Source organism: Pollicipes pollicipes, unplaced genomic scaffold, assembly GCF_011947565.3.
Source record: "Pollicipes pollicipes isolate AB1234 unplaced genomic scaffold, Ppol_2.1 Scaffold_4219;HRSCAF=4965_pilon_pilon_pilon, whole genome shotgun sequence".
Taxonomy (NCBI): Eukaryota; Metazoa; Arthropoda; class Thecostraca; order Pollicipedomorpha; family Pollicipedidae; genus Pollicipes; species Pollicipes pollicipes.
In genome coordinates this window covers 14,365,042-14,376,044 of record NW_023596448.1, presented here as the reverse complement: position 1 = coordinate 14,376,044, position 11,003 = coordinate 14,365,042, and positions in this window count along the sequence as shown.

Here is an 11,003-nt window from a genome sequence, read left to right as displayed (position 1 = left end):
GTGACGAGCCAGCGCAGTGGGCTTCCTGCACAATACTACACCCGGCGTCACGTGTCGCCAGATCGGCTCGGTCGCCTTGTGATTGTGATGCTATGTGTCGTGCATTGCCCATGACACTTTTCAGGGTAAATTCAGGGTACATTAATGCCCGAATAATACGTACAAAATAGTGCTGTAAGGAATCAAGCAACACACGGTAGATTAAAAACGATAAGTAATATTTTTACAACACAAATGTCATTGAGATATATTTATACATATGTGTATATATATATATATATATATATATATATATATATATATATATATATATATGTGTGTGTGTGTGTGTATATGTATATGTATCTGCATATGACACATTAACATTCGCATGTCATTCCGTATTGCAATGTTGTACATAGATCACTAACAATCATTTTGTATTCCTGGTAGAGTCAGCAATGCCTTTCACTTTAGCAAGTCACCCCTGCTTTGTTTCTCCCGCTGCTCCACATCCGACTTCCCGCGGTAGCTGTCACGTCCTACACGCTCTGAGGGATTTCCCCACAAACGGCTGCCGACTCATGCTTGACTCGCCGATCGCAGCCGATCACCCGTCGCCGTTAGCCACGGCCGCATGAGTCACGTGACGGATCACGTGCCCCGCTCGCCCCCGAATGTGACGTCACCTGCAGCAGAGGCTGGTACGCGAGCGGCCTCAGAGGCAATCCCTGCGGTGGAACTCCACATCGTGAAGTCTTGCTTCAGATCAGGAGCCACCCTGGTGTCAGCACATCGCAGCGCACGCCCTCGCCGGTCGCGGCTGGTGGTCACTTCCGGCGCACGTTCGGAGCCAGGTCCCACGCCCCGTCCGCGGCCAGGGTACGCTCCCCATCCTGTCCTCTCGGCGTGAGTCACCGCCGCCAGCCTGGGAAGCACGCGGCTCACCGGCGCTGTTCAACACGGAAAAAGGTGCAAGGGGCTGAAAAAGATCACAGGGGGGGGGGGGAGGAAATGACAGACAGGTGCAGAAAAGGGGCAAAGGAGTGGAAAGGGGTGAAGGGCGGAACAGGGAAATGGAGAGGTAAATATTGGGTGCCCTGACAAGGTATGAAGCTCAATTGGACAAGGGGGGGGGGGACGAGGAGAGCTGACGACTGTTTGCCGAGGCTTCTGGGTCATGACACGACACGACATGACACCGAACACGACTGCAGAAGCAGCCGTGTGTTAATCCAGAGAGCAGGAGAACGCACGAAAGCCAGGCGGCGCTAAACGTTAGCGGGCATGCTTCGGAAGCAATCGCATTGATGAACATACACCAAGTAAGATTGCTTGGAGAATTACAACGTGGCCACCTGAGGCCTACCCGTCAAAAGCGTAAGCGGAGGCACACATACCACCGACTACCAAAGTTATGTCCAGCCAATGTAAAAAGCGCGGGGCCATATCCCTGAATACGCCCCATGCGTCCACGCATCTCGGTCATGAACTCTTCGCGGTGAACGCCGCTTTCCCAAATGCTCTGGCATAAATATGTCTGCAGAGAGCGAAACCATCTCGTGTGCAACACAAACCCTGCCATGCATGTAAGAGCACTAATTCACCAGGTGGCGATAACCCGGCCGCATATGTCACTAACCATGTACAGGGCCGACAAAGCGTCCTCGAAACCGTCGTAGGGGCCACTACCCCTGAGCAGGGACGACGGGTCGTCCCCAGGGACCACCACCCCTGGGCATGGGCGACGGGTCGTCCTTAGGGACCTACTGCCACTGTACAGGGATAAAGGGCCGTCCTCGGGCCCGCATAGTCTACGCCGCCGAAGCCTCACCTCAGTGCCCACCATTGACGCCGACAGATCCAGCGGCACAGACCCAGCGAGACAGACCCAGCTGAGACAGACCCAGCAGGAGCGATCGGTCCGCGCCGCCGACACGGCTTCAGCCACCGCTCCGATGGACTGTTACCGAGACTGGCGGCTGCAGCGCCGCTCTCCGATGCCCCCGGGCGACCAGTTCGGGGAAACCGAGGCAGGGCCGCCACGTGCGGCCCATCGGCCGCCCGAGGCGTGTCGGCCCGGGCTGAGCTCGAAAGGGGGGGGGGGACCTGACGGCTCGAGATGACGCCATGGAAAACTTTGAACCTACTCCTTTGAGCTTCCGTTTTTTCTCATTTCCTCTGAATCAGTCACTTGTGCATCTCCGCGGGACCCTCCCCCCCCCCGCGGGCCCACGCCAAAGGGCATCCCCGCAGAACCCCCGCCCAAGGGCATAAGGGCATTCCCCGCGGGATCCCCGCCCCACACCCAACCCGACCGCGTGCATTGCGACAGCAACAGCAGGAGCAGTAGCTGGATGGGACGTCGGTGGACCCCGAGGCGGGGCTGGCCGCTCCACAGACCCGGTACGCGCCGGGCCGCCCCGCCACGTCGCCGCCGGCGGCGCTCTTGGCTCGCTGTCCGCCGCCGGCGCTCGGCTGGCAGCGGCCCGCCGCCCGCCTGAGGGACAGGCACGCCGCAACGAGACCGCAGACAGACGTGACGTCACGCAGCTTCCGGCACCCGTTCCCGCTCTCAGGTGGCATTTTTGGAAAATGGGTGGCATCGCATGCAAAATATGTTGTCTTATTCACGAAGCGAGCGGGTGTATCTATTTGCGAAGCTCCACGCTAGGAGTTACAAGCATTATCAGGCCTTAATGTGTTGGTGTTTTTTGACGCGTCCGATGGGCGAGGCAATAAGACACCCGGAACATTTACAATCGTGACAGCTCTTTTTTGAGATCACTCTTGTTTTAGCAATCACAGACCGGGAGAAATAACTCAACCTGCTCTTTGAATGATGGTAATGAACAATGCGCTTTGGAAGGACATTTGGTACGCTATTCACATGCATACTTGCCAGCAAAAAACCTGACATGTTGTCAGCTGACCAGGTTGCATCTCTATAAATACGTCAGTTAGGGGAAGTGTCCCACCTGTGCATCATATTTCAAAAGCATACTTTAGTAAGGCCTCAGGGTCAGTTACGTCTAATAGTAGCACTGTTGTGCTACAGCAGTACCACCAATGTACGATGCAGAGATAAATTTGGATCGTTTTCAAGTCCAAATTAGGCTGTGACCGTTTTGAAATAGCATTACACTCCTTTCCTTCCTTGAAGCTTCAGAGTGCAGCCCTAGTCTGCTGATACGGACGACGGCAGAATCTGCCACTACGCATGCGGCCGTTGCGTGAGGTTTTTCAAACTGATTGGCTGGCCGCCTGAGGCAAAATAATGACTGTCACAAGACAAGTGAAAAATGCTGTTTGCAGCTTTGACCGAGCTTTTTATGCTTGAAATTTCATCGGAATAAGTTGCTAGTATGCCTAGGATAACTAGGCACACTTTCTCATATCATGAAATAGCAACACGTAGCTACGCACATCCATTGCAGAGTATATTTTGGTGACCTCCAAAAGTGATAGGGTTTCTCTAATCTACATGGAATCAACCGTGCCTAGTTCGTGGCGCACGACATGAACACACGAGCTGGTCAGCTCATCAGCGACCTTGGCCAAGGTTACCGCTGAGTGGTTCCATCAATGCACCGTCACGCCGCAGCCTACAGCTTAGTCCAATCGGTTTCGCAGGTACGGCTCATCGCGCGTCTTACCACAAACGAGAGCTGATCGCCGGATCAGTTCGACACACCCCGTCTGTCCACACCCGACCACAAGCCGCTTGTTGCCATCAAGTGCCCGCTTTTGGCTGAAATCGTATTTTTCATCGGCGAGTCTACACGGACTTTTTCATTCAAGAGCTGGATCGGCAGTGGCTCATTGTTGCTGCGCTTTTAAAGAAAGCTTAAAAGTATCCCGCGTCGTGCCAGTCGTTGAACGTGGCGGTCAATCGGTTAACATGGACAGGGCCACCTATCTAGTAAGCTCATCACATTGCCTACGCATTTGCTGGACGGGATACATGCGCACATCTCGCAGACACACACATGCACACATACATGCACGGATGTCCAGATGGGGCGAAAGTGACATGGCCCATGCTCATCGATAGCTGCAGCGACAGCCGCTGGTGTATCGACGCGTTGCCAGGGTAACCAGAGCAGATCAATAGGTCCCAAATCATCGAACCATTGTCAATGTCTGAATTATCGAGCGCCAGTACGAAAATACCCGTTAATACGGCGCTGTCAGCCCGATGAACAACTGCTTCTGCTGCGTGTGTCCGTGTGGAGAGTGTCCGCGCGATCTGGGAGAACGGCTGTTCCCGAGAAGATTTAAAGCCCAACCAATAAAGCTCGAATGGTCCAGTCTGAAGATCGTGTCCAACCGCCACCAATCACTTTAATAAGGCACATTAAAACATCGCATGCACAAAACACTAGCAGGCTCGTCCTCGCCGGTCGCTTCTGCGAATTCCACACCTCGTTGTTCTGCACATCCCTGTAGTAAACGCCTAACGACGTAATGACCATTAGCGGGTTTAGAGGAGGGGGGGGGGGGCGACCATACTGTAGGGGAGGGGGGGCGACCATACTGCACACAGCCCGGTCTGCAGCTCGCGAAATCACAGGCGGCGCCGCGGCGCCGGGGGGCACGGCAGGCCGGGCTGGCGCCGCCGCCGCCGCCGGGTCGCACCCCGGGGGCGGCCCTCTCTGCATGCGAGGCACGGTACTGCCGACGGGCAGCGGCCGTGCACGCCCCCCCCCCCCCCCCGCCCCCTCCCCCTCTCTGCATGCGAGGCACGGTACTGCCGACGGGCAGCGGCCGTGCACGCCCCCCCCCGCCCCCTCCCCCACTCGGTCGGGACCAGACGTCTGGAGGGCCCCCGGGCGACGCAGGCAGCCGCCCAGGAATGCGGCTGAGAGGCAGCCGGTATGCGACCGGCGGCCCGTTCGCTGCGAGAGGGGCGCCGTCGACGGGAGCTCGCACCTGAGTGCCCGTCGTGCGACGGGCCCGTGCGGCGGGGTGGTGACGGCTCTCGTCAGGGCATGAACCGAGGCATCGTCACACATTCAACGTGATAAATGGTGAAGACGGAATTTCGCCCAAAGCCAAAGCACCAGCGCGGAACGGTGCCTGAACGTTCCGGCAAAAGCTGTTGTGTTTGACGTAGCTGCTTACACTCGAAGGATATCACTGGGGCTTACATGCACTCAGCTGCTGAGGTTATACGGCGTCACCTGCATCCCATCCTGCCATGGAGAGCGTGCAACGCGGGGAATCGAGCCCCGTGCCTCTGACTTCCCAGACATGCAGCTTAACCACTGCACTTTGCTGGCTCACGCTCGGAAGAGTGTCTGGCGGTATTTGGAAACCTCGGGGACAACAAGCGATCAGCGATGTTAGCGATTAGCGATCAGCGATGTTACCCCTTAGCGATCAGCTGTGTGCGGGATCGGCCGGCAGTCCTATGCGGTTCGGTGCCGCCGCGATTTTTTATTTTATTTTAGTTCATTTTATTCCTAGCGAACAAATATAGTCCATCAGCGCAGGTCTGCCGTGACACACTAGTCAACACATCCGGTGTGAGGTCCCCGCAGTCCGAGCCAATGCATATAGCACCGGGAAATTTTAGACTGCTGACGAGGTCATAAATCGTAACTCAGATTATATTGGTTTAAAAATACACCTAGAGCAGGGAGTCTGATGTGATGACAGTAGGCAGAGGCCATTGACAATTTTATAAAAATTGTGTCCATGGTACAACGCTCATTTCAGTTACGTAGCGATGGAGTGAACTGAAATTTTTGCTGGGGCAAACTGTGACTGTGGCAAACTGAGGCAGACTGTGAAATGCGTGGCACCGAGAGTAGAAACGGGAGTTTGAGTTAAAGCATGAGTTTGCAGCACTCCCGGCGAACAGGCGATGGCACAGCAGCGCTGAACACGGCTGTAATGACTGTTCAGACTGACGTCCTCGTCTGGCGTATCAGTATGCTCGAAACGCTTCGGCCAGCTAACTTTCCGGCGGTCGTCAGATGTTATGGGGTCCTAAGAAGGACTGGATGATGTTTGACTTTCAGCCATGCATGCATCACGACTCGAATTTCAACTCAGCCGTATGAGCTGCGCCAACAGCGTTGAACTATGCATGTTGTTCTTCGAGCTGGCCAATGCCTGACTTGGTGGTGATATAGACACCATACCTCGAGGGGTTACGATCCGGCCATATATCCACCTGTGGTCCTGCTAGCTGATCGCTTTTTTGCGTTCTAATTTTAGAAGTGATCCGCGACCGAGTGAACATCATTACACAAAACTGAATCAGCTCCTTGGCATTGCTGGGATTCGAACCCGGGTCCGCCAGACGCCGCGCCGTCGCGGGCCGCGCCGGCAGACGAGCGTTAACAATCCACTACCACGTGACAGTCCGCCACAGCCTCTGGCCGGCACAAACCGACTGTCGGTACCTGCCACAGATCATCAGGGCTGTTGCCGTGCTGAGGCCCGCGGTCAGGGCCGGTGGAACGCTCGTCCCTTCCCTAGACCGTATGATCCTGTCAACCGCTACGATACATATGGACCTAAGCTGTTTATGCGGCGGCGCGCTGAAGTTATAGCAATGGGTCACGGGTTTCCCAGTGGCCAAGTTTGGTTGCTAACTAGCGATTCATGGAGATTCAGCGCGTGAAGTTTATGCAACGTTGGCAGGCGTTGATTGGGTGTAAACTAAGCGAGATGCTTTCTCATTGGTTGGGAACGATCGGCTTCAGCAGTCATACCGGCCATTCAAACGCCGTTTAAAGTAGCAATTTAGTACGTCAATGTTTTGGTTAGTTTGCTTTTTGTTCATAAGTGCCGCTGGCAGAACGAACACGAGGACTAATGAAAGGTAGGCAAAGTGGAAAACTAAAAATGCAAAGAATGGCAACTCACATGGAAGTGTATACCTCCTGCGATGAAGCTAAGGGCGGTTTCAAGGAAACGGGCCGCTTTTCAATGGGCTGCTCCACATTTGTGTCGGGTAGCTGAGATGCGCATTTTCAAGACGTAGTTCATAATAATGTCCTTGTAATAATGTAATAATGTCCTCCAACATCAAATACTTCCGTTTCTGAGCTAGTCGCACGCGAACATGCGCGGACTTTTCTTGCCGCTTATGTTGAAGCCGCAAGAGATACATGACGCCAAAGAAACGGGACTCAGATTATACCTCTTCAATAGCCGAAAGACCGAGAAAGATGTAACCATGGACGTCTTCGTCCCTGGAATACGTCAGTTCGAATGGTCGCATCAACAGACAGCAGTCGACTTTCAACACACTTAAATACAAGTTTCGAACACGAACCGCGTTTTGTGACACATCATACAGGCATTTTACCAGCTATATTGGCTATGCCAGAAATGAGGCTGGGAATCGAATAACTTCAGAAAAGCGCCGTAACCGAATGCAAATACATAGACCGCCTTCACGGACAATATACAAAAACACCATAACAAAGGACTAAAACACGCGCACATGACAATTATGAGTTAAGTTCACACGCATGAATTGCTAAGCTACTTTGCGGCGAGTTAAAGCGATAAAACTTAGTCCTTCCGCTGCAGTGGCAATTCTAACACGACCAGTCTGGCAAAGACCCTCGCGTCATAAAACTGTACTATGATGTTTTACTGAAAAGTGAGATTGTATTGTCTAGACAAGTCTTTTGCCTTCGGGAGCTGACCAACAGTTACAAGTGAGCCTTTCCAACATATTTGATGAATGTCCCAGTATCTTCAAATGCGTGACAGAATCTTTTAAGGGAATCGTTGAGGGTGGGTATGGTCGCGAACAGCTTTTTGAGTACAAAAACTGCCAATCCCATCTCAAAACCCCACACATACGTGAAGCATTTTCTCTAAACTTTGTTTTCCTATAACCTCATTCCCTTTCAAACATTCCCTCTGAGCTGAGACATCTCATCCGGTTGCGGTATCGACGGTGGCCATTGTCCTCGCATGAGTAAGACGGGCGGGAATTCAGAGCATCGCCGCCGCAGCGCGACTTCATCCAGTGACAGCCAGCTCGCCAGCGGCTCGCCAGCGCGACGCCCGCCCCTCTGTCACGGGTCGACCAGGCACCTGGCCCGGTCACAGAGTCCTCCCGGCGGGACGCATCTCACATGGAATCTGTGAGCAACGACGCCGGCCGAATCAGATGAAGCCATGGAGACGGCCGCGGCGCCTTCAAAGCCGCCGCCACCGCGGCTGCCGGTCGGGGTTGAAGGTCAGCGCGCGGCACCGCCGGCGGTCAGGGGTCAGCGGCATGGTCGCGTCGACCCGATCACCGATCGACTCTGGGCGCGGCCGCAGCGCGCTCGGCGGCGTTGCATAACGTTGTCTGCCGGCAGCGACCGGGCGGGGGCGTGGGGTCGGCCCGAAATAGCGCCGCCGCCGTCGCCGTCGGCCGTGACGCGTTTGGACGGAACTGGAGCGTCACGGCGGACGTCCGGAAATTCCGGCTCAGCCCGCACGCGGCCGCGTTTCGGCGGACCGGTCCCGCCGCTGCCGGTAAACGGCCGTCGCTTGGTCGCGCCCGCAGAACCGGCGGTGACGCACGCGCCGGCCCGGCCGCCTCCCGACCGCTGCACCGCCCGCGCGCCCCCCGTGCGCCGGCTGACCGTCGGTGGCGCCCGGAGCCCCCCCCCCCCCCCCCCCTCTTGCCTGCCGCGACTCGTCGACGGAGGCGCGGCCGCGGTCACGTGACGATAATAGCCAGCCGGGCGGCGCCCGCCGCGAAATGGCACGGGTGACGTCACGCCCGCGATTGGCTGGCGCAGGTCAGGGCTTGTTGGCGGCCCGGAGCGGGCCAGGTAGGGGAGAGGGGCCGCGTGGAGCAAACCGGCGAGGGAGACCGGGATTCGACTGACGTCACCAGTCATGTAGGAAAGGCTGCGACCCGAAACGGTCGACACCCTCCAGGGTGTTGATAACGCAAACGTTCCAATTTTGACAACTGACTTTGTCAGCAGCCCGAGTGGCCGAGTAGCCGGCCCGGCCCCCGGCGCCGAGGCGTGTGTAGCTGTCTGCGCGGCTGCCCGGCGGCGGTGCGGTGCGGACTGTGTTGTGTTCAGTCACGATCGGCGCCGCGCGCCCGGCGAAAGCGATTGCTACAACAGAGAGAGCACCCATTTGTCGAACGGGGGCTGCACGCGGCCCGGCCAATCTCGGCGGCCCCGGCCCGCCGCGTGAGCTATCACGGACCACGGCACCGGTATTCATCTGATCCCCGGGAGGGAGGGGGGGGGGGAGAACTCTGCGGCCTCCGACCACCCAGCCGGGTAACTGTCAGGCCAGGGCAGACAGCGAAGCGGCCCACGCAGAGCACTCGCCCAATATGGAGCTCAGCAGCGAGTGCGCCGATCGAATAGCAGGGAAACCTCCGACAAGGACGACCGCTCACCGGTTATCGGCATTCACCATTTATGGCGGACGCTATACCAACATACACGCGCGATGCATGCTGTTGCTCTTTCATCGAAACACGCACAGGCCAAAGATGATTTGTGCGGCTCCTTCCTGAAGTACATGCTCTGAATATGATACGGAATCCGGAAGAGCTTTGTGAAGCGAAAACACGAGACCGTGCATGTTGAAATATCATCGTATAGATATTGGGACCAGAAATAAACCAGTTTTACTAAAGCTTTGAGAAGCATCATGTGACGTCAACAATCCACGCTCCCCTACACAAGCAGCAATAAAAGCTTTGAAGATGTACATGGTAATGCGCGGATATGATGCGCAAGCGAAATGTATGACGCTGCACACACGGAATGGAAAGTATGAGCTTGAATACCCGTCTCCCGCCCAAACTTACCCGCTAGCCATGAGCCCATGGCACCGCCCCTGCAGGTGGTGATGTGGCTCTGGCTTACGGTACAACATAAATTGCAAAGTTGCGTGGCATGACCAAGACCTGCACGCCAATGTTTCGCGTTATTCAATAGTGCATATTACATCTAAGTCGGCCCAATACTTACGCATATCACACCTAAGTCAACTCAATCTCTGGCTAACTGTTCTGCCCCAGCGTCGCCTCGCGCACCAGAGGCCGCTGAGCAATCACATGGTGGCGCAACCACCTCCACATGCACCTTGTCATCGGCCAAGGAGAAACGGGCCGTCGACCAAACATGTTACGAATCGCACACATGTCCCGGAAGTGTGTACGGACCAGGATGTGGCAACAGGATGTGCCGGACGGGAGTACCGACTGGCTGATTCACGAGAGGCGCCGGATTACAGCTGTCATGAAGACAGCGGCTCTCGAGCTGTGCTCGAGAGCCGCATGAGCACAGCGTGCTTGTGGCGTCCGCAGCTTCTTCTGAAGGGTCGGGGATGTTCCGTCCCTGGTTAGGTTACATGGAGTAAGGAAGATTGCGGGAGTGTAGAAGCTAACGGAACCAGCACACAGTGCTGACGTCACATGCATGGCATGTTGTTGAGGTGAGGGTTAAGGGATGGAGACATGTTTACGATGTGCGTACTACCCGTAGGTTCGGTTACTTTCGAGCTATGGAACCCCACCCCCTTCCCATATGCCCCAGGAGATTTCAAGGGCCCAAGTCTACAGCAGCCAGCCCCACGCACCAGCCCTACATCATTACCAACGGCACACATTCAGACATGCATCGCTGTTCTTAAGCGCTCAAGGCTCCACTCACGAAAAGTCGTCTGCATTTTCTGACATGTGGTCTCCGACACAGGCCTCCGCTGCTTTCATCCGGTCAGCCAGGCTCCGCATGTCAGAGACTGTCCCAGTGTGATCGATGACGGACATGTGTACTGTATTCAGCAGCGCGGGGCGGCGCGTGCACTCCTCCCCACGGCGGCACTGTCACTGAAGTCCGGGTCGATCACAGCTGAGCGGAGCGCTAGTGGGGGCGGGGCTTCCGTCGCTACTCGACGCTGATTGGTGTACCAATTACGGAAGCTCGTGCAGTCGAAAGTGCGTGGAAATTGCTCGTGCACGAATCCCGGAGAACGATTTGAGCTGAAGATGCGTTTTTGAGGCTCGGGGTCAGGGGATCATTCGT